The sequence below is a fragment of the Trichoplusia ni genome (genome assembly GCF_003590095.1).
Source record: "Trichoplusia ni isolate ovarian cell line Hi5 chromosome 7 unlocalized genomic scaffold, tn1 tig00002110_group6, whole genome shotgun sequence".
NCBI classification, from domain to species: Eukaryota; Metazoa; Arthropoda; class Insecta; order Lepidoptera; family Noctuidae; genus Trichoplusia; species Trichoplusia ni.
In genome coordinates, this window is record NW_020799641.1 from 1,777 (window position 1) to 22,841 (window position 21,065).

General features: G+C 36.7%; 1 long non-coding RNA gene across 1 annotated transcript; it reads right to left on the reverse strand.

Moving 5' to 3' along the window:
* Window positions 1–5,791: 5,791 nt before the first annotated feature.
* Window positions 5,792–20,439, reverse strand: LOC113506256. The gene is made up of 2 exons (XR_003401708.1): window positions 20,117–20,439; window positions 5,792–5,955 (listed from the first exon to the last, which is right to left on the reverse strand). It is a non-coding gene; the product is annotated as an uncharacterized LOC113506256 (long non-coding RNA).
* Between the last annotated feature and the right edge of the window lie 626 nt (window positions 20,440–21,065).

Consider the following 21,065-nt stretch of genomic DNA (forward strand, 5'->3'; position numbering starts at 1 on the left):
TCAGACCGAGTGCTGCATTGAAAATGGATTTAGGATTTATATATGATAAATATACATATGACTGGCCTGTTGGTCTAGTGGTTAGTCAAAGTCAAAGGATTTATTTGCAATTTTGACGACCTCCGTGGTCGAGTGGCGTACGCACCGGTTTCAAGGTGTCGCTAGCTATGAGGTCCCAGGTTCGATCCCCGGTCGGGTCAATGTAAAAAATCACATTTCTACATTGTCCCGGGTCTGGGTGTTCGTGGTACCTTCGTTGTATTTGAATTCCATAACACGAGTGCTTTAGCAACTTACTTTGGGTTCAGAACAATGTATATGATGTTGTCCGCATTTATTTATTTATTTATTTATTTATTTACACTTCTATACATTAAATGTACAATGGCGGACTTAATGCCTGAGGCATTCTCTACCAGTCAACCATAGGGTAATGCAGAGATATCAAGAGGTAGGTGTGCCTATAAATAAAGGTAAGGTAGTATATATATATCCTAATTAAACATACATAATGTGCAATATGTAGACTTACTTATTTACATACTAAGGAAAATAATACTAATACATAAGATATAGTACATACACATACTTAGATTTAAGAATTAGGACGATGAAGGTTGTAGGGACAACTCAGCTAAACTTTCCAGTAACAGTTTACGAACCCTCACTTTAAATGCCAAACGGTTGGTAGACATCCTGATTTCAGGGGGAAGAGAGTTCCAAAGTGAAACGGCTTGTACAGGGAAAGAAGAGTTGACGAAACCAGAGCTATGGAAAGGACACAGAAGAAGAAGATATTGGAAGACCGGAGGTCGCGGCTGTGATTATCGCACAGATAACGGAAATAAGGTGATAAGTAAGCAGGGGGAGAGGGAGACGTCAAGAAAGAAAACAGAGTACAGAGAGCCCGCATCTTACGGCGCTCGCGGATGGGAAGCCAGCCAAGGGTGGTGCGATAAGCAGACATACTTACGAAGATTGAAAACGAATCGAATGCAGTTATTGAGAAGTCTGTCCAGTTTATTAAGAAGATCTGCATTCAGGTCCAAATAACACACATCGCCATAGTCGATAACTGGGAAAATAAGAGTTTGCACGAGCATTACCTTAGTCTTGGACGGAAGGAAATTCTTTAGCCGGTATAGAGTACGTAGTGTGCCTGTAACTTTTTGCGAGACATCAGCAACTTGTGCACGCCAACTCAGCGTTGAGTCAATCGAGAGGCCGAGATTCTTGACAGTCAAGCTGAGATCGATCACTGATCCGTCGTAGATAATCGGCGGGATGGTTGTAGCATCAAGTTTGCTGAGCATTCGCTGGCTGCCCACGATTATAGCCTGGCACTTGGTGGGGTTCACGACCAGACCAAACCCCTCCGCCCAATCCCTGATACTGTCGAGGTCCCTGTTGATAGAATCCACCGCAGAAGACACAGCTTCGATGCTTGCCTGCGAGTATAGCTGCAAGTCGTCGGCATACAGATGATACGCACATCGAAGCTTTTGAGTTATATAATTGATAAACAAGGAAAAGAGTAAAGGAGAAAGAATACCGCCTTGGGGTACGCCGGTAGTCAGGTCGCCCCATTTAGAGGTCAATTCGCCACTGCGAACCGCCTGCCGGCGTCCCTGAAGATATGAGGAGAACCAATCCAGGACCTTGGATGACATCATGAGGTGGTCAAGGATAGAAAGAAGGATGTCATGACTGACGGTATTAAAGGTATTCGAGAAGTCCACCAAGGCAACAACAGTGACCTCAGTATTCTCCATACCCGCCCTAATATCGCCAGTCACTTTAAGGAGCGCCGATGTAGTACTGCAGCCAGGCCTAAATCCCGACTGCAGGGGATTCAACAGGTTATGTTCAGCGACATACCTGTAAAGCTGTCGATGAACACAAGCCTCAAGGACTTTAGATAAAAAGGGGAGAATGGAAATAGGTCGGAAGTGATTAGGGAGAGAGGGATTTTGGATTTTCGGCAAGGGAATGACGTGTGCAGTCCGCCATTGGGAAGGAAACAGACCGGTGTCGAGGGAGAAATTTATGACGTGGGAGATAGGAGGAAGGAGATATTCTAGGATGGTGGTAATCATGCGGCGGCTGACGCCGTCAGCTCCCACAGCGTTGGACTTTATAGATAGGATAACCTTCTTGATGTCATCCATGGAAATGGGTGCGAAACAGAAACGTGGGATATCGGGCCGAGGTAAATCGGACAAATAACTTAAGGTGTGCGACTTGGCCCGGAGAGACAATGGTGAAGAAGTGGTGAAATGATCATTCATGTCATCCAAGCCAACCGCACACTGTAGGTCTAGACTCCTCGACCTGCCGATACCTAGCGTTCCGAGGAACTTCCAGACATCAGCAGGGGAGGAAGAAGTTATATTGGAGAGAATATGTCGGCGTTTAGCGTTGCGTATCATCTGGTTACACCTATTTCTTGCAGCTTTGAAGGCGCTCCAGTGCTCGTCGCAGCGCTCCCTCCGAAATCTTCGAAAAGCCCTGTCCCGACGTCTCATGGCCATACGAACTCCAGGAGTTATCCAGGGGGCAGGTGGGCGCTTCAATTTCACCTTGCGGATAGGCGCATGAGTGTCATATAAATTAATTACATGTTGATTAAGAATTGCAACCTTCTCCGAGACGGTAGCGGCTTGTTTGAGTCCTTCCCAGTTGACATTTGAGGCGTCTCTACGCAGCTTCTCTACGTCCATACGTCTAAAGGAACGCAAGTGCAAAACTTTTGGACTTGGTTTGGGAGCTTTGAGGATATAGGAGAGATAGATAAGGTCGTGATGGGAGAAACCAGGAGCAGGATACTGACCAAAAGATGAAACAAGAGGCGGGGAGGATGTAAGGATCAGGTCGAGCCAGGTGTCATGCCCGTCGGGATTGTGGTGAGTGGCTTGTAGGGGAAGAACATGAAGACTGGCGGAGCGGGTAATATCGAGGAGTTTGCGGGAACGAGAGGAACTGTGGGATAGGAGATCGGTATTGAAGTCGCCCATTATAACAATATGTTGATATTCAGACCCTAAAGATTCCAGTACCGGCTCGATGCTGGAGAAGTAGTCAACACAGGGGGGGCAGTAAGCGACACCTAGAACAATTTTGGCACCATTCACACATGCTTCGATGAAGATAAATTCAGCGGTGGCAGAGTTTGCAGGGGAGGAAACAAGAATTTTGTGGGAGAGGCCGCTTTTGAGGTAGATGGCTACACCACCGCCCCTTTTCCCAACGCGATCATTCCTAATAAGAATAAAGCCGGGAAGAGGATAAGTGGTAGAAAGAAGGTGAGGCTTGAGCCAAGTCTCGGAAATCAGGACGGCATGAACGTCAGCATCAGCGAAGGTGTCAAATAAGTCACTGTAGTGACTAGGGACACTCTGAGCATTGATGTGACATATATTTAAAAATTTCCGGGGCTGAGATACAAACGATTGTCGCACCAAGTCACCCAGAGTTCCCGCTGTAGAACTGTAACTGTCGTTTAACGAAGAGTCAGCTGAATGGAAAGAATCATCGTCGTTTGACATAGATACAATAAATAAATATTATATTATAGATAAATCTTAACAAGAGTAGACTTTAAAATGTTAATTTAAAATAACAAAAACTAAACGTATCACTGCACCACCCGCCAGCGAACATACTATAATATAATAGACGAGACACAGATACAGCAGAGGACGAAGAGAAGAAGGAATACAGTTACATAAAAGGTGTTACAAAAGGTCAATAGGTTCGGTATTCAGTCAGGATAATGACATGCAAATGTAGCTTATACTCATATATAATAAGATTATTTCGGAAACTTATACTGTAGAAATTCTTTTATAGAGTAGAAAGGATTATCTATAGCCATCTACGTAGTGCCCTCTTGAACCGAGTAATTGGTAACTCTCGAAGTTGGACAGGAAGTTCATTATAAATTTGGATACACATGGGAAAACAACTTCTCAACTTACGAGAGGCTTGATAAATGGGTATAAAATTTTCTTTGTTCTCTGTGCTAAAATCGTTTTTGTAGATGATGAGGTAGCGTACGCTTAACATTTTATTCTCTACTGGTATGGATATCATCTGTGCTGTTTCATGGTCTGATAGTCCTAATGGTATAACTTCGCATATTGATTTTTTACAGTTACTTATTATTTGGTCTAAGCATGAATTTCGGTTTGTTGGTTGTTTTATATGTAGTTCTAAACCAAATTGTGTCGTCGTTCTTAATAATTCTTCTTTACATTTATTATTTCTATCGGATTTATTGCTTAAAATATTTATATTCAGATCACTCAATATAACTACCTTTTTTTTAGATTTGCTATGAAGAACATTACTTCAAGATTTCTTATGAAGACGAAGGGATTTGAGTTTGGTGTACGATAAATAGTTGTTATTATGACTTTATATTGTATAAGCTCAATACCACAACATTCAAATTCGTTTTCTGTCGCACACTTCTTTAACTGAGTTAGTATTTTATATTCAATGTGGTTCAGGCAGAATATACATAGTCTGCCTCGTTTTATATTTTTTCTAGATGATGCCAGTCCGTTAGTTTATAGTTATATAATAGTAAACTACTTTCTTCACCAGATTTAATGAATGTTTCTGATAAGCATAATACATCTACGGGTTTCCTCTTATTCAGAAAAGTGTCGATCGTAGTTTCTAAAATAGCTTCTTTACTTCTTAAACCCGCGATATTTTGATGAAGAAAATTTAAGGTACTACTAGTTTCGCTAAAATAATCTGCAATTGTACTCTTGTTCGAATCATTAATATTATTTATTTTATTTGAGTGCAGCGTTCTGTAAGCTCGCCTTGTGTCGAATATGATGGCAAATCGGCGTATCTCGACAGCGCTGGCTTATTAAAGTTTAAGTATTTATCTTCATAATCAAGAGAATCTATAAGAACATTCAGTTTGTAACAATTATTGCTATGGGTTCTTAAGAAATAACAATTTTTATTATTTTTACATATTAATTCAAATTGTTATTGAGGAGTTTTTCATTTAGGTACTCATTCTTAATTACACTTAGGACGATAATTGGGCAGTTATTGTATTTATTAATAAACATGTAGAGATCATTTAGCATGGTAGTAGGGTTAGAATCATTTTCTCCTATACAAATAATAATCTTATCACATGGTTTGTATTTGAATTCAGTGTTTAACAATTGTAAACTTGTTGCGTAATATTCAGTCGTTCCCTCTACAGAATATTTACTATATGAGCTATTAAGTCTCAATTCATACAGACGTTTTGTTAGTCCTCTAATTTGTTGAGTACCAAGTATGTGTATTTTCCCATTTGAGTTGTCGTTTTTGATAGAGCATACTGGAGTATTGGTTGCAGTAGCCTTCTTGTCGTTTGTCGTAGTGGCCCTTACTGCTATATCGGAGGTCGTGGGTTCGATTCCCACCAACGACAAATGTTTGTGTGATGAGCATGATCATTTGTAATGTGTCTGGGTGTAATTTATCCATATTATGTATGAATTTAGAAATATATAAGTATGTTTATCAGTTGTCTAGTACTCATAATACAATCTATGCTTTGTTTGAGGCTAGATGGCGTTGTGTTCAAGTTGTGAACTATTATTATTATATAAAAAAAAACAAATATTTGGTTACTTTTATTTTTGTTGCCATTCCTTTTGACTTCTCTAGACAGTGAAGCGATACCGAGACCGAAGGCATTGATTCTTTTTCCTTTTTGTAAACTTAGAAGCTATAACGACAGCTGTAACTTTAATGCTGTCGCCACTCTTACCTTGTCCCTTATCTCCTGTCGCATCTTCTCTCGCTCTTCTTCCATCTTGCGGTGCTTCTCCTTGCGTCGCTCCTCCGCCTCGCGGATCGCTTCTTGCCGTTCGCGTTCTGCTTCTTCTTCCTTTTCCTTATCGTCACTGTCATCGCCGTCCCCACCAACTGCCCCTGTAACAAGCAGATACATATATTTTTAGTAACTTGGTACATTTGATTTTCCTATATTTTTATAAACTCACTTTCTTTTCTGTTTGTTTATTTGTCGTTCTGGTTGGATTTTTGAAAGTCAATTTTGAGGTATATCCCAATGAAATTTTTAGGCTAGCTTCAAACCCAATGAAAATGCAATTTACAACAGACCATAATCACTGGCAACTATGAAATTTGATAGATTTTTTTAATCTATCAAAATTAATCAGTTTCAACAACCTTTCAAATGTTTTTCTTTTGTCATTTCTCATTTGTCTTCTGGTTAACAGAAATTCAAACGAAATATGGAGCAATGCGGACAACAGCTATAATAAAATCCTATACCCATATATGATCCCACGTTTGATTCCATACTTAAGAATGATTTAATAATTACATGTATTCGTAATTAACAAAAAAAGCTTCGGGAATTATATAAAAAATAATCCATTGTGCCATCGTTATTCATCAAACCTAACAAAAAAGATCAATCGCTGTATGAGCTATTTTAACTTCTTTCAAATCATTTATCTACGCTATCTTCAAAGTTTGTAACGTAAATTAAAAAATAAATGTTTTGATTATGTGATATCTGCGTATTGATTGTACATAAGTAGAATAGACCAAAAAATAAACAAAAAACTAATACTTTATATACAAAGGTAGTTAATGATGGTAATTAATATATTTTTGAGTTACTTTAATAAATAATGACCAAGTAAGGTTAGAACTCCGAGACGTTTTAAACATTTTTAACGGTATTGTCTAAAGTGTACAACCCCATATCCATCTCATCTACGTCACAAGAAAGTAATTTGCGCGTCAATCTGGTCCCGGCCGATCCGGTTTCATCCGGTCGAGTGGTCGCTCTAACATAGGGATGCTATTCAAAAATCCATTTTCCGTCAATCTGAGCATTTGTCACGTCGAACGCAAGGCTTTACAATTTCTGTTCTGTACATTTAAAATGGTTGGATTTTTTTGTGGTGCATTCTCTGCGCGTTCAGAATTGTATAGGTTTTGATAGATTGGTATTTGAATTTATATAGTAGATTGTAAATTAATTTGTTTGTAGTTTTCAAATGAAGCCTCTTACATCGGTAAGCGCACTTTTCAACCTGACATATACCAGCGCTGCGGTCTAAAACTGTCACCTAAAATGATAAATCCCCAAAACGCTGATCCTAAATCATCGTTGACACTTCTTGGATGGTATTTATGAAGAAGGCTTGCATCACCACTGCTAACTCGTCAAAAATTGAATAACAGCAGCTCATCTAAACCCCGTACACGCTCACTAAGCCCTCCGACCGCCAAAAGAGTTCTGCTCATTTCCATAGCTCCCGCACAATGTCAGCCATCCAATATCTACAGTAAACGAATTCCGATCGCGAGGCGTCTCAACAATTCAATTTGCTCTTGCCTCCTCAATAAATGATTCCCATTAAAAAGGCGGTCGTACATGATGCTATAGAACCTTTAATTGATCGCTTCGTGTCTCTCACAGAATAATGAGTTCTATTCAACAATTGAAATTCAATAATTTTCGAGAGCTTCGCATCGTACGCGTTGAGCGGTTTTTCTCAAGCATTTTTTAAATTAATTATGCGCTGATCTTTACCTATTGATTGAATATTGATAAGTTATTTTTAGATTTAAATAATAATGATTTTGTTTAACTTTATGAATATTTTTTGAGTTCAATGAATATGTGGATACTTGAATGATTTCGGGATATGATTGTTCATTCATTCTAGTAATATTATAGATATAAACTTAAGAAAATGTTTCGACGAAAATTATGAACAATACATTAAAGTTAAAACATGCTTTATACATTGTAAAACCTTTTTACATAAAAAAATCGAATTTGAATTAATAATTTTGTCACCCAATATACAATATTGCACAATTTCACTTTAAATGAACACAGTATGCAGCTATACGAACATGTTATTCTACAAGACATTAACGTAGGCGAGTGATTGTGAGTGTACGGCTTCCCGGTATAATTGAATTGGTGTTCTAGAACAGGCGGCACAGAGCAGACGCTCGCTCGCGAAACTAGACGCCGCAACTTCATTCCAAATATTGATCCGTTATTATGTTAGTTGGATGAAATTCGTGAACCTAGTTATAGATTTTCGGGAGTTGTGTCACTAAAGTTAGGTCTATCTAGTTTAATATTAAATGATGTCCTTACAGAATACATTCAACGTCAATCACGTTTCGTTTTATAAAGGATTTAGGTTGAGTGTTGGATTCATTACATTCAGTTCACGTTGCCTCTATTTTGGGCGTCTAACTCATTGACAAATTATGAATTATCGGAACTGCGTAGCTTTCATATTCCAACATAATATCATACACACAAACACGATAAACCGATGATCCTGGCGTCACTTAGCAAAGCAAATAGAGTCGTAAAGTGTCCTGAATCGGTAACGAGCGCATTATTATTAAGGGCCGACAGTCAACACATAAAGTTAATTGGAACGGAACGGATTATGTCATTACCGTGTCGGGCTGTTGCTTAATATGTTATACTGCACTGCTATGAAGGATCCCAACAGCTGTTGAAGTTAGACGATTCTCTACGTTATGTAAGGTGCCGTCTCGCTATTATTTTAAGACTCGCCCTGAGCAATGCCTATGCTGTGAGCTCTTACAATTAATTCTATATCGGTTTTGCGTAATTCAGTTTCATCATTAGGTATAATCCCTGCCTTCAATTATGACGATAGTTTATTTTTTAAACGATAAGGTAAGTTTAACAAGTGCACATATAGGTAAAAGCTAATGCTGATATAATTGTTTGTTGCATGTAGAAAATATTGTATGATTTCTTGTTTGACAATTTGTATCTCTGATCACTGATGTAAGCTTTTGTTCGGTACGCCTTCCCCTGGAGCTTAATATTCCTATGTGTAGTTGAACATCGTTAATTTTTATTAAAATGAAATGAAAGCTAGTCACAACACTCACAAGCCTCTAACAGTTCTATTTTCTTTTGTATTTTTATATAAAGAGGTTTTCTCTGACCGGTTCCATTAGTCAAATATGTTCGTCCTAAGGTTTATACCGACTTAATATTTAAAGCTCTCGAGGGATGCATCTTAGGATAATGTACTGAGTTTCTAAAAAATATTCTTTTAAGAAATAAACATGAATGAAAACTGTTTGGAATTTATGTTGCCGTGGGAGCTCTTTCAACAGATTTTTATTTAGAATAAAGTTACAAGCTCTCTAAAAAACTCTCACAACTTAGTAGTTGTGAGAGTTCTGTTTGCATCAGCATTGCATGTTAGAAGGAATGTCATTTGTCAAGAAAAGTAAGACGCGACATTACGTAACCGTATTGAAACATTTGTACTAAATTATAACGGTTTCTAAAATGAACAGAAATAAAAATAAGTTCATAGTAAACCATAAAATCCACGTCGTCTCAACAACATTAATTCTTAGCGGGAATCGAACCCAGCACAGCATGACAGTCCAATCACTCCTCCACTACGGACTACTTCATAAAACGCACATTAAAGTTTCGTATTCATCTTCAGTAAATATTCAAATATTCAGTATTTATACATTATGTTGGATATGTTCGTAATGTCGAAGAGATTATATATAATATGATACAGGAATAATGTGAATCCTTTTTTTTCCTTTGGGACGAACCGAAATTGATACGTTTGAGTGCAATGTAGACATGAGAGGGGCGGGAAGCGATTTACTTTGTAAAATAAATGGTGAAATGATTAATTAATATTGTGTGGGGGGTCCTTATTTTTGCGTAGGAATGGGCTATTTTAGATGTAGAATTTTTTGTAACCACGTAATAGCTTAAAAGGTGCTTTTGGTGTACGTAATTATTTTTTAATGAATCCGTTTTTTGTTAAACAATTCACAATGACCACATATTGTAAACGCCACTCTCGCTCGCTCGTATATCAATCAAGGTTTTAAACATATGTTAGGCCATAATTAGTTTAAAGATACATAATGTGCAAGGTGCTATTCAATGAGAACCCCTGAACCGTCTCACAATAAATAACAGAGAAGCCTGTCAATATATAATCCCTTAATCGTGTCTCACGCTTTCAATATTTTCCAAACAACTGCCCAACTTATCTTAATACGAAGCAAATAAAATTCGCAAGCAATTTTCCGCTTCCCCTGCCAATGAGGCCGTCCCCTATCGCGGCCAGAGTGGAAAGTAATCAGGGGGCGAGAGGAACGAGTGGGGAAGAGTTTCCCAGGAACCCTTAGCTCATATAATCCTTCGAAGGTTTTATTATATTATGATAACGCGTATTACATGTTTCTTGTCCGAGTTCCTTGTGAAGGCTGCTGTCGATGAAGAGTTTGATTTGCGTGTTGTTTCTGTAAGTCAACTTGTGTTTACAAAATATTTTCATTCTTTTTTCAATTGTTCTTAAATCTTGATCGGTTTTCGGTTTTGAATGTACTCTAAATTAAACAATATTCTATGTTCTCATAACCGATATAATAAATTCTTCGAAATTATTGGAAAATAAAAGAGCCAGCTTGATAGTTTCATGTTTCGCAATATTCGATCAAAGCCACACACACGATGTAATGAGCGGTGTCGCGGCGGCAGGCGGCACCGGGCGGCTATTATTAGCTGCGATCGATATCGCTTCACTCCAGTTTGTTGAACTAAACGATGCCTTCAGCGGAATTTGTTAGTTTCAGTTTACTGTTAAGAGTTATTGTTTCGTAAATTAAGATTTTTTAAACGATTTTGAATGGCTTTTCAATTGTAGGGTAAAGTCAATGTGTTGACATTATTCAGTGGTACTTGATGATGGGACTTAAATAGCGTCTTTATAAATAAGTGACACTTAGATGACTACTTTCAAAAACAAAGAAAACATAATTAGGAATGTCTTTTACTTCACTGAAGTCGCTAAGTTACCGTATAATTTCTTAAAAACACAATTGCAGTACAATAATCCAAGAACTCGTTCGTTATTCACTCAATAAACGTCATGGAAACAATACACAAAGAACACAGTGAAGTCGAAAATTCAAAGTGAAAAGTCGCAGATAAGTAGCACAAAGAGCACTCGTTATGAGAATTGTGGCCAACTCAACTCTCAAGTTACGTTAACTTTAACGTAACTTTACCGTTTAATAAATCCAACTCGACACTCTTGCTATTCACTTTGATTTGAGGCTTTTAAGTTCACTCCTTGTTTTGTATTGAGGGTGTTAAACGCTGGCCTAGGTTAATACTACGTTAATGCGTAGTTGCTACGTCGTAGCCTTGACACGTAGAGTCAGTTTTGTTATTTGAGAATTTGTAATTGTAATTTGTAGATACGTCATATTGATCATATACTTTAAAAGCATTTGTATTTTATCATCATGCTTCTGCAAGTAGCTATTATAATTGCTCAGACATAAATGTTCACAGCTGCTGAGAACAGTTACATTATACTAAAAATCAGACATTAATAATCCAAATTTAAAAGTAAAGTATAATAATGTAAATAAAATTACAAAGAAATAAATAAAATAGTTTATCCAAAAAGAAGAAATCCAGAAAATACCTCAAATAGTGCGATGACCAAAGTAAGTTCGCGGTTCGTACATAACTAGCAGATTTTTCTGAAGGAATCCCAAACGTTTTAAGGCGTCCAAAGTTTCAAAGGTTAATTAAAAAAAGCCGTCAGAAAAGTTTTCACAAACAATGCTGAGCATGAAATCTTCAGCAAGGATTTTATTTTCAAAATTAATCTTGCCTTTAAGTTTGCGTTTTTAATTTATTTTTATTTTCCTGTTTTATTTCGTGTTTTTTTTTATTGCTTGGCGGTTTCTTTGCTTAAAATAGCTTGTAAGAGTTTTTGATTCATACAATAAATATTAGTAAAAGCTTCGTTAAGTAATGAATATTAAAGACGGAGTTGGATCCCAACCCGACATTGTCAATTAAAAACAACATTTAAGAGCGACTCAACGACATTGAAAAATAAATCTTAAGCAATGGATAGAATGACCTAAACTGTATAGCACTCCTTAAGTTCCACGAAATGCAATCCAGGCTGTTTATTGCCTCGCGCGTATTGGCGCCACACCACAATACATATACATAACTATTATACCTATAGACAACTACTAAATCGAGAAATGAAAATACATTTTATATTCAACCTTGTATTAAAAGATCCAAATTTAAGTATTGAACACCACTTCGAACTAAGCATAACTTGACCTTTGGCCAATGCTATATAAAACAGCCTTTAGCAAAACATAAATAGCCTGCATAATATCCGCGAGATAGCGGTACAAATGCATGACCGCAATCGGGGCTGCCAGCATAACGAATGCGGCCGTTTAAATAACGTATTATTTTCAGCGGAAACACTTACCCACTTCCAGGAACAGATAGTTGTTCTCAAATTATTTGCCGTGGAGTTATTCAATGTGAGGTGTATGTACTTGTGATTTATTACGTACTGAGATGGATTATTAGCAGGAGTTTCTTTTTTACACTATACATATATTTCAATAGTACTTACTATTTTGAGAATGATTTATGGTTTAGTGATTAATGGTTTAGTCAGGCAATACTGATAAATACGTATATAGTTTTGTTTTTATTTTGTAAAAAGTAAGGTAAATTTGTAATACGTTTCGATATATTTTTTTATATATTTAGGCGTGTTCGTCTCTATCTCCATTTATTTTGTTAAGATGGCGACTATCCTACAATAAAAAAAAACCTGCAAAAAATGAACACAATAAACAGTCCTTAATAGTTATCCTAAGTCTGCAACTGATACCCAACTTATGTTTGTAGCTGTCTGTCGTAGCATGGAGATGTAGCACTGTCGTAACCACACAAGTTTCGTAGACATCTGCCGTAGACATCAGTAAAGTGAGTTGTGTTTATTGCCAATCCACTGTTATGAGGCGTCTTAGTTAAGGTCTATTTGCTCCATACATAGCTTTATATTTAATTAATTGCTATTGCACTAGTACTAGTGAATGCTCATTGAAAAATGTGTTTTTAACAGGACAGCTTTTTAGATACCAGAACGAATTTATATTAGCTTCGAATTCAATGTTTAATTAGATTACTTTTTAAATAGTATACAAATTTTCAATACACTATTGCATTAGGTTCCCCTGTAATAATAGTTGTATTTGTGTTAAATAATTAAATAAAAAATAAATCTCAGTTTACCCCAACCCAACAAAAAAAATACAGGCTGATTTTGATATTCTTTAAAATAAATGAAATAAACAAACTCTCAGTCAGCAAACCCATTCCCCCCTTACGAAGACAGAGCAGAGTTCATTAATCTGGTGCTCGTGACGCAGGAGTGCTGGGGCGCTCCTCTACTGAACTTGCTTTTTTAATTTCCACTGACGAGGATGTAGGGTTGACTGAGAGTTATGTCACTAGAAGCGACTAAGAGACTACGTGTGGTTGTTGATTACATGGCTTTCCATGTCTTTCATCTCTACCAACTCTTCCATCTCTACCATCTGCTCCAACCCCTTTGGATTATGAAAAAAATAATAGATTGAAAAAATCTAAATACCCACGTTTTTAAAGGTCCAAATTTTGTCAGTTTTCATAGTTGTAAATTGCATTGTCATCGGGTTTGAAGCTACCCTAAAATCCAGCCTGTTAGCTTATCGGGAAGTGCCTCAAAATTTAGTTGCAAAAATCCAACCGAAACCACAAACAAATAAATAAGAAACTGAGTTGAAATGAGAAAATGCCATGTTTTGTGTATTTACTTACTTAAAGGACTTTCAGTTTTAATTTAATCTTTACTTCGTTACTATTCGAATTGTAGATTTATGTTAGTTTTTTCTTATGACGCAATAACTAATTTTCGCGCGTAGTACATTTTTTATTTCTTGATAGGATATCCTTGCTGCATTCCTTGGAGTGTAAGACTCCTACTTACTACAACGAACCCTTCATGTACCGGGGCCACAGTAACCCTTTTGGCCCCCGGCAAGACTCACATTGTACTTAACAAAAAACTTGATTCTATATTATACAAGTAAACCGCATAATTTTAGAGTGCCATTTCCAGTAGCTCTATCTCCGCTCACATCACATACGGCTTTTTACTTGATTAAAAGTTTCCGCGGCGGAACACGCGAATCTTATACTACTATATGTATAGTGCACAGAACAGAGTTAGTTTAATCGCACTGCATGTGGTTAACAGGAGGACAGGGGGGATCCCGTACAGGATTTTAATTTGGCAGAAAATGTGCTGGTTCTTGAAGAATAATAATTAAACATAAATGTATCTCTAATTAAGCGAATTAAAATATTCAAGTCTACACAAATAAACAGGTCGCTGCCAGATCCAGTTCAAATGTTCTAAAATACATGACATGTACAGAATCTTAAACATAATAATTGCCAATTATGATATTAATTACGATAATACCCACCAATCTAGCTAATATATAGATCACTATCACGGTGTTATAATCATGGAAGCCGATCATAACAGTAGTAGACTATGCTACAGATAACTTCACGTATTGCTGTAGTGCTATCAGAACAGTCTCCGTGAGATTATTAAATACATGATATTACTAGTCAAGGGGAAATAGGGACAGAAAAAGCGCTTCTGTTTTATAATATGTAGTGATTACAAAAAAAAAATATAATGTACGCTTATTATAGCTGTTTTTGAACGTAGTAACTCCTGCTCATTTCGCTTCTTATTTTAATTCTGTTTAAGACTACAAAATAAAACTGCTAGATTAGTTCGGAACGTGTGTTTACTATTAGTTTTGTTCCATTATTATTCATAATAATGTACATACTTATTGACTGTGCAATTTACAACACAAATGGAGCTTCAGACTAAACATCAATTATTGAGTATAGATTCTACCAGCGCTCTACAGGAATAGTCTAACGGTACAGCTATCGTTTCTCAGTAGCACCCTCGCCTACAGTTGACATTTAATGATAAGGCAGCCTACTTTCGAACTACTACCACTACTAGTAAAAACGTTTGTGTGAGTTCAGCACGCGATGTGCTGTAAATTATTGCAGAACGAGTACTAGATTTACTAATTAATTAGGACTAGGTTCAATTTAGTTTATTTCAAGATTTCAATAAAATCTGTCAGTATTAAAAGGCTTTGCAAAACGCCGGTGAAGATATTCGTCAAGTCTTTTAGGTAATATTAGTCAACTAGATCTGTATGGTTATAGTAACTTTACATTTAAAAGTTTTCAAGTAAGTTTAAGAAACAAAATGAATTAACTAAATATAGATAGATGCAAGGTACACTTAAATATTGAAAGTTTTATGATGTAATAAGTTCTTTCATCAAATTTTCTTAACGCATTGAACAACATTGCTGTGACTAACATTATTGCCATTTTGATTCAAAACGATTTGCGGCCGATTCGTGACCTAAATATTGATTTTCGTACAGTGAAGGTTTTGTACAAAAAATACGACCACAGTAAATAAGCTAGCAAGCTACAATAAAGTCCAATTTTATTTCTTTCTCCGTTTAATTTTTTATTTATAGTAGTTAATCGAATTTTGATCATATTTTGATACCAATAAAGTTTCTTTTCGTATTGAGAAGGTTTTATGTTTTGCAAACATGCGAAGACGAAAGGTAGAGTCATGTCGATATTTTTTTGCCATCGAATGTTTAGGACGTAAGTCTGCGAGTGTACGAGGCTGCGCGGGTATTGCCGTCATCAACGTTTATGGCGCTTTAAAAGCCTGTCACAGCAATGATTTTGCGTCGGTCATTAAAATTGAAGTGACGGGAACGTTCGGAAAAACGTTTGTTTTTGAGCGTGAAGGTGTATATTTGTTTTATCTTTTGTGTTCTTTGGTTTACTGTTTCTGCTGTATTGATAAATGATTTGAACGTGTATTAAAATATAACAATGGTTCTTATCAAGCTATAACTTTATATTTTGTTAAGCCTTTTCTTACCTAGATTTTAATTTTGAACCAAATCAAAATTAACTTTAGAATGAGATTGTTAAATTGATATTAATATTTAAGTCACACTTGCTCAAATGGACAATATACTTTATGCTATGTCCATCCGTGTAACACGCAATAACGCTAGCCCACGAGATCTATCTAGGCAAGGCGACCTCTATGTAATTACTTCGCATAATATTAACATGAACTACAACAATTGGAGAGGCGCCTCTTCATAAAGAGTATAGTAACTACTACCGAAACACGAAATTCATTTCACAATTCATAGCAGAACATGGATATGAAGTGCTTATCTTTTTTTAAGAAGAGAGAAGAGAGAGAGGAGAGATGAGGATCTCAGAATATTCAACTTTTCTTGGACTTTTAGAAATATGTCAAAATTAAAGTAAAGTAAAGCTCTTTCCTTTTTAATTATTTATACTCAATGACACAGACTTTATTTCGTTTAAATTATTTTGCAAATTTACTTTCAAAATTTCTCAAAAACTAAGTAGATTTTACCGGAGTCGATCTGCTTTTGAGTTTTGGCTATAGATTCACGTCTATAATAAAGATGGATTCGGGAGAGGATTTTTAGATTAATTCAATTTATTTAAAGTATTCATGTATAATATTAATAGATTAAAAAAGAAACCAATTTTAACAATATCGGTCCAGCCCTTTTTATAGTTGTAAATTACAATATCATCGGGATTGAAGCTTCTCTGAAAATATCAGCCTGCTAGCTTATCGGAAAGTGCGCTAAAAATTGAGTTGCAAAAAATCCAACCGGAATGACAAAAAAGCAACCAAAAGTGTATTTAATCGTGTGATTTGTTTATTTTGACATATTCAGCTCTATTAATTTCGCTTCAAGAATTATGGAAGATTGGTTGTACAAAAACTGAATAGCTTTGTTAAATTAACTAGTAGACTCTGGCATCTGTGGCTCAGACCCTGATAGGCCATATACTTTAATGCCAGCGGCTTGGCAACTTGCGCTCGGGATACAATCGCTTCGAACCGTAAAGTGTTTTAATTGGCTGTGCGTTATACATTACTACCCTATATGCGTCTTTATTTACTTAAGAATGATCTAATACATTTTAATAATTTATTTCGTATTTTTATTTAAGAAATAGATCTGTACACTAAGCTGGTTTTATTTTACATTGGAACTACAAGGAGAAGCATATTAATTCTTTAGACAAAGAGGGAGGCACTTCTTATTAACGTCTATTTTATGCCTTGTATATTAAATAAATTCGAAACCTCATGATCAGAAAACCAGCTTTCATAATTATTTTAATCCGGATTTTCCTTCTTGCCTTAAAATAAACTAGCTTTTAATCTAAGTTATAATCCCGCGCTATTGCGTAATAGGTACTCGTATATATTATTACCGGATGGGACATAATCCCTCTGGCCGTCTAAAAGCATAGCGATGTATGTTGTTTGGTCAGCACACCATTCGCTTAGAGTGTATCCCCCTCTCTTTCACCCCCGTGCGAGGGACTGGGACGGAGGGCCGGTAATGGTCTGTACTTGAAAGTGACTTCTTTTACACAGTCGTTAAAAAGTTCTCTCCCTAAGATTTGAGGAAGAATGTGTGTGTCTTTTAGCTGTGAGTGTTATACATAGCCGTACTTGTCTTGAAAAGGAAAGTTAAAGACTGTGAAATTATTTTAGAAGAATCAAATCTTTTTTTTAGATTGCCTTTATTTTTGTGTATCAAAAAAATATTTTGTTGCATTTGTATATCACCCTGATCGGTCATGGATGGAAATGAATGCCATAAGCGTAAATAAGCTAGTGTCTTATATGTAAAAAAATCTGTTATAAAACTTTATATGAAACAAAATGTAAACTACTCCCAATTTCCAAAATAAATATTAAACCCTCCTTAAAGCAAGTTAAACGAAGCCTACTGGCAACATGCCAAGTCCCTTGGCAGCCACCCTGGCATCCTGCAGCCTGGTTGTCTGGTCATTAGATTAGCCTGCGCCGCTGTAATTCAGTTTGCCGCCTGCGTCTATCAGCTTTATGCCCGACATTACCATAACTGATCAAAGGGAAGGCTCTACAACGTCATTTTTAATGCAACAGACAGAAGAGTTAGTTCTAGAAGTAGAGTATATTTACTTCATTTTATACTAAGTCTATACTTTTTGGGGTAGGTAGACTAGGTACCTAGTTTTATCTCATCGGATGTTCTTTTTATTTGAATCGGAATAAATAATCGTTTTAAAGACTATCGGATAACATTTGATAGGTCGGGGATACCTATTCCAAATTCCAAGTGATATTCTATGAAAAATGTTTGTGAATTGTGCATTCGTTTCTGTTTAATGATCTTCTGTTTGCACTTTATAAGGCGTTATTACGGGCTTGACAATAACTTACAACAATCGTCATTTTATGCAAAGTAATATATTATATCTTACCATCAAAATTAACTAACTGTGTTTTATTATGTTTAATGCATACACCCTGGCTACTCCTTTTAAAGCTTCCGCGTAACATTTATGTTTTGCAGAACCCGGCGTAGATCATCCGTTATATTAGAAATTGCGATCGTCGTAAAACTTAGTCGCGTAAAATATATTATCTGAATGTAACTTTGAAAGTTCATTTTACGAACGCATATTTATTGAAAACATTATGTAAGATGGACCGAATAAATATAATTTTATAATGTAACAAAATTTTGTCGCAGTGTACAACAGTGTGCACAAAAACTTTTTGTTTTATGTAAATACAATTTGTAGTGTATTTTTGGGCATGCAGTAAAGCAGTCAACATTGTATTTACCATGACTTTATGCATTATGATCACGACTGCACAATTTCAATAACCTTAACTCTTCATGTAAATTATGGGACATAGTACTACGGTTTCGTAGTAACGTAGTCAAACGACGTAGTGATCGTAGTAAACGCTACAAGCTCGTAGCATAACCAACTTCGTAGAACTGTAATTTCTTACTCTTTACATCGGACTGTTCAATGTCGTTTTACTCAGTTTATATATTTCATGTCATCATTGGCCTAGCCTTTTCCCAGCTATGTTGGGGTCGGCTACCAGTCCAACCAGTTTCAGCTAAGGACCAGCGTTTTACAAGGAGCGATTGCCTATCTGACCTCCTCAACCCAGTTACCTGGGCAACACGATACCCCTTGGTAAGACTGGCTGTCAGACTTTTCAAGCTCTTGACTACCTGTAACGTCTGTCGAAGGTGTAGGAATAACAGCCGGGACCCACAATTTTACGTGCCTTCCGAAACACGGAGGAACTCGTTATGACAAAGATGGTCACCCATCTACAGACCAACCGCGTCAAGCATAGCTTAACCTGTAATCGAATCACTTATGCGGTTATAGCTTAGCTAACGAGCTCCTCGTGGTTTTGTGTATTTGATTTTTTTAACTTGTACTGGAGGGGTAGAATTAAATGATATCTAATTATATTGTTTAACATACAACGGAGGGAAACTCGAAGAATTTCAAAGTAAACTTATATATAGCTACATCCCGCTAACTATGACCGAATAACTGAGTTATTTCAACTATTCAACTGATCAAACATTCCCTTGGGTAAGTTATTTATTTAGAGCTATTCAAGCTGTGCTCTACTGTCAACCTATTTCGGAGTCTGGCAACCTAGTTGGCACCTCGCCAAGTGGCCTTGAAAGAACTCGGTCAACGCGTATGGTTGCGCCCCTTTCTTTTTGTGTAAGAAGGACGAAAAACCGGAACACAATTCTATTAAGTAGACTATATTTTATCTTAAATTTAAACGATATTTAAATGACTGCAGGTACATCGGAGAATTTAGGCTTGTTCATAAAAAACCTCTATGTTAAGAGGTGGACGTTGAACATTAGAAGGAAGGTGGCTTGATAAGTAGTAACTTCCTTTTGCTTGGTTTAACGGAAAATAATTTCATATACGTCGGTAAAAGGATACACGCAAAAAAAAATATAGCGTAACCTATATAAAAGAACAGAATTTCAAATGGAGTGAAAGTTATAAATGAATAAAGCTTAAGTCCGAAGGGATCGGAAAAAAACTAGGTATAGCACGAATAGCATTTTTTTACAAGAAAATTAAATTAGGAAAAGGAAAAGGAAAAATCAAAAACCAAAACGGATAAAATTGAATGAAACTTACCGATGAAGTTCATCTTGCCGCTGCTATCACACTTTCCGTACCAAAATATATAATATATCCTACAATCTACTAACAAGTCGCCATAAAGTCCGTATATAAAAAATACTTTTAAATTTTGTAATATTGAGCACCAAATTTTACCTACATTAGAAAATACATGATACGTATCGTTATGAGAAGAAGAAGGAGAAGTACGTAAGAAGCTATGACATGTTTGAACGGAGAGACCGTGTTCCCGGCGCGAGCGACGGAAACCCAATGCTGGCCGGCGAGCGCCGCGCCGCTATTTAACCAGGCCGCCACGCACACAGCCGCGCAGCCGCCCCCCGCCCCCCCCCCACACACACACACACATACACCCGCACGCCTTAAGAGGGCGCACAAGGGAAATCGTTCTGCCATTGTCGGCGTAATGGAAATGGTAAAATTGATCCCCGTCAAATTGTACTTTTAATAATGATCGTAATTATCTTTATTGAGCGTTTTTTCTATATTTTGAGTGAAAGCCTTATCCCGCAGGGGATAGATATTACCAATTTAAGAAATCAAAGCTTATCTCTGTTGGAAGGAAAAATGTTGCGTATTTTTTAACATGAAATAATCGTTAAAATCTAAAATTCAATTGCCAATGCGGACGAATGACAATAAATAAAAATGTAAGTAAGAAATATTGGATGCGTATTTCTTCCCCCTTTAACGCACACATGGGTGCGGCGTGTGACGCGCATGTGTGAGATTGTAAGAACAAAGAGTACGCGAGCTGAGGGGGCGTGGCTAAGGGTATGTGTGCGTGTGTTGAACCGTTTATAGGTCGATGCATTAAGTAATTTAGTAATATACCTTGCATTTGACAGAGGCCGGTTGAAATGCGCTTCGTGAGGTCCACTTCCGTATTTTTAACCGTTTCCGATTCGGAGCATTTACTTAGGATTCTCTTATATTGTAAGCT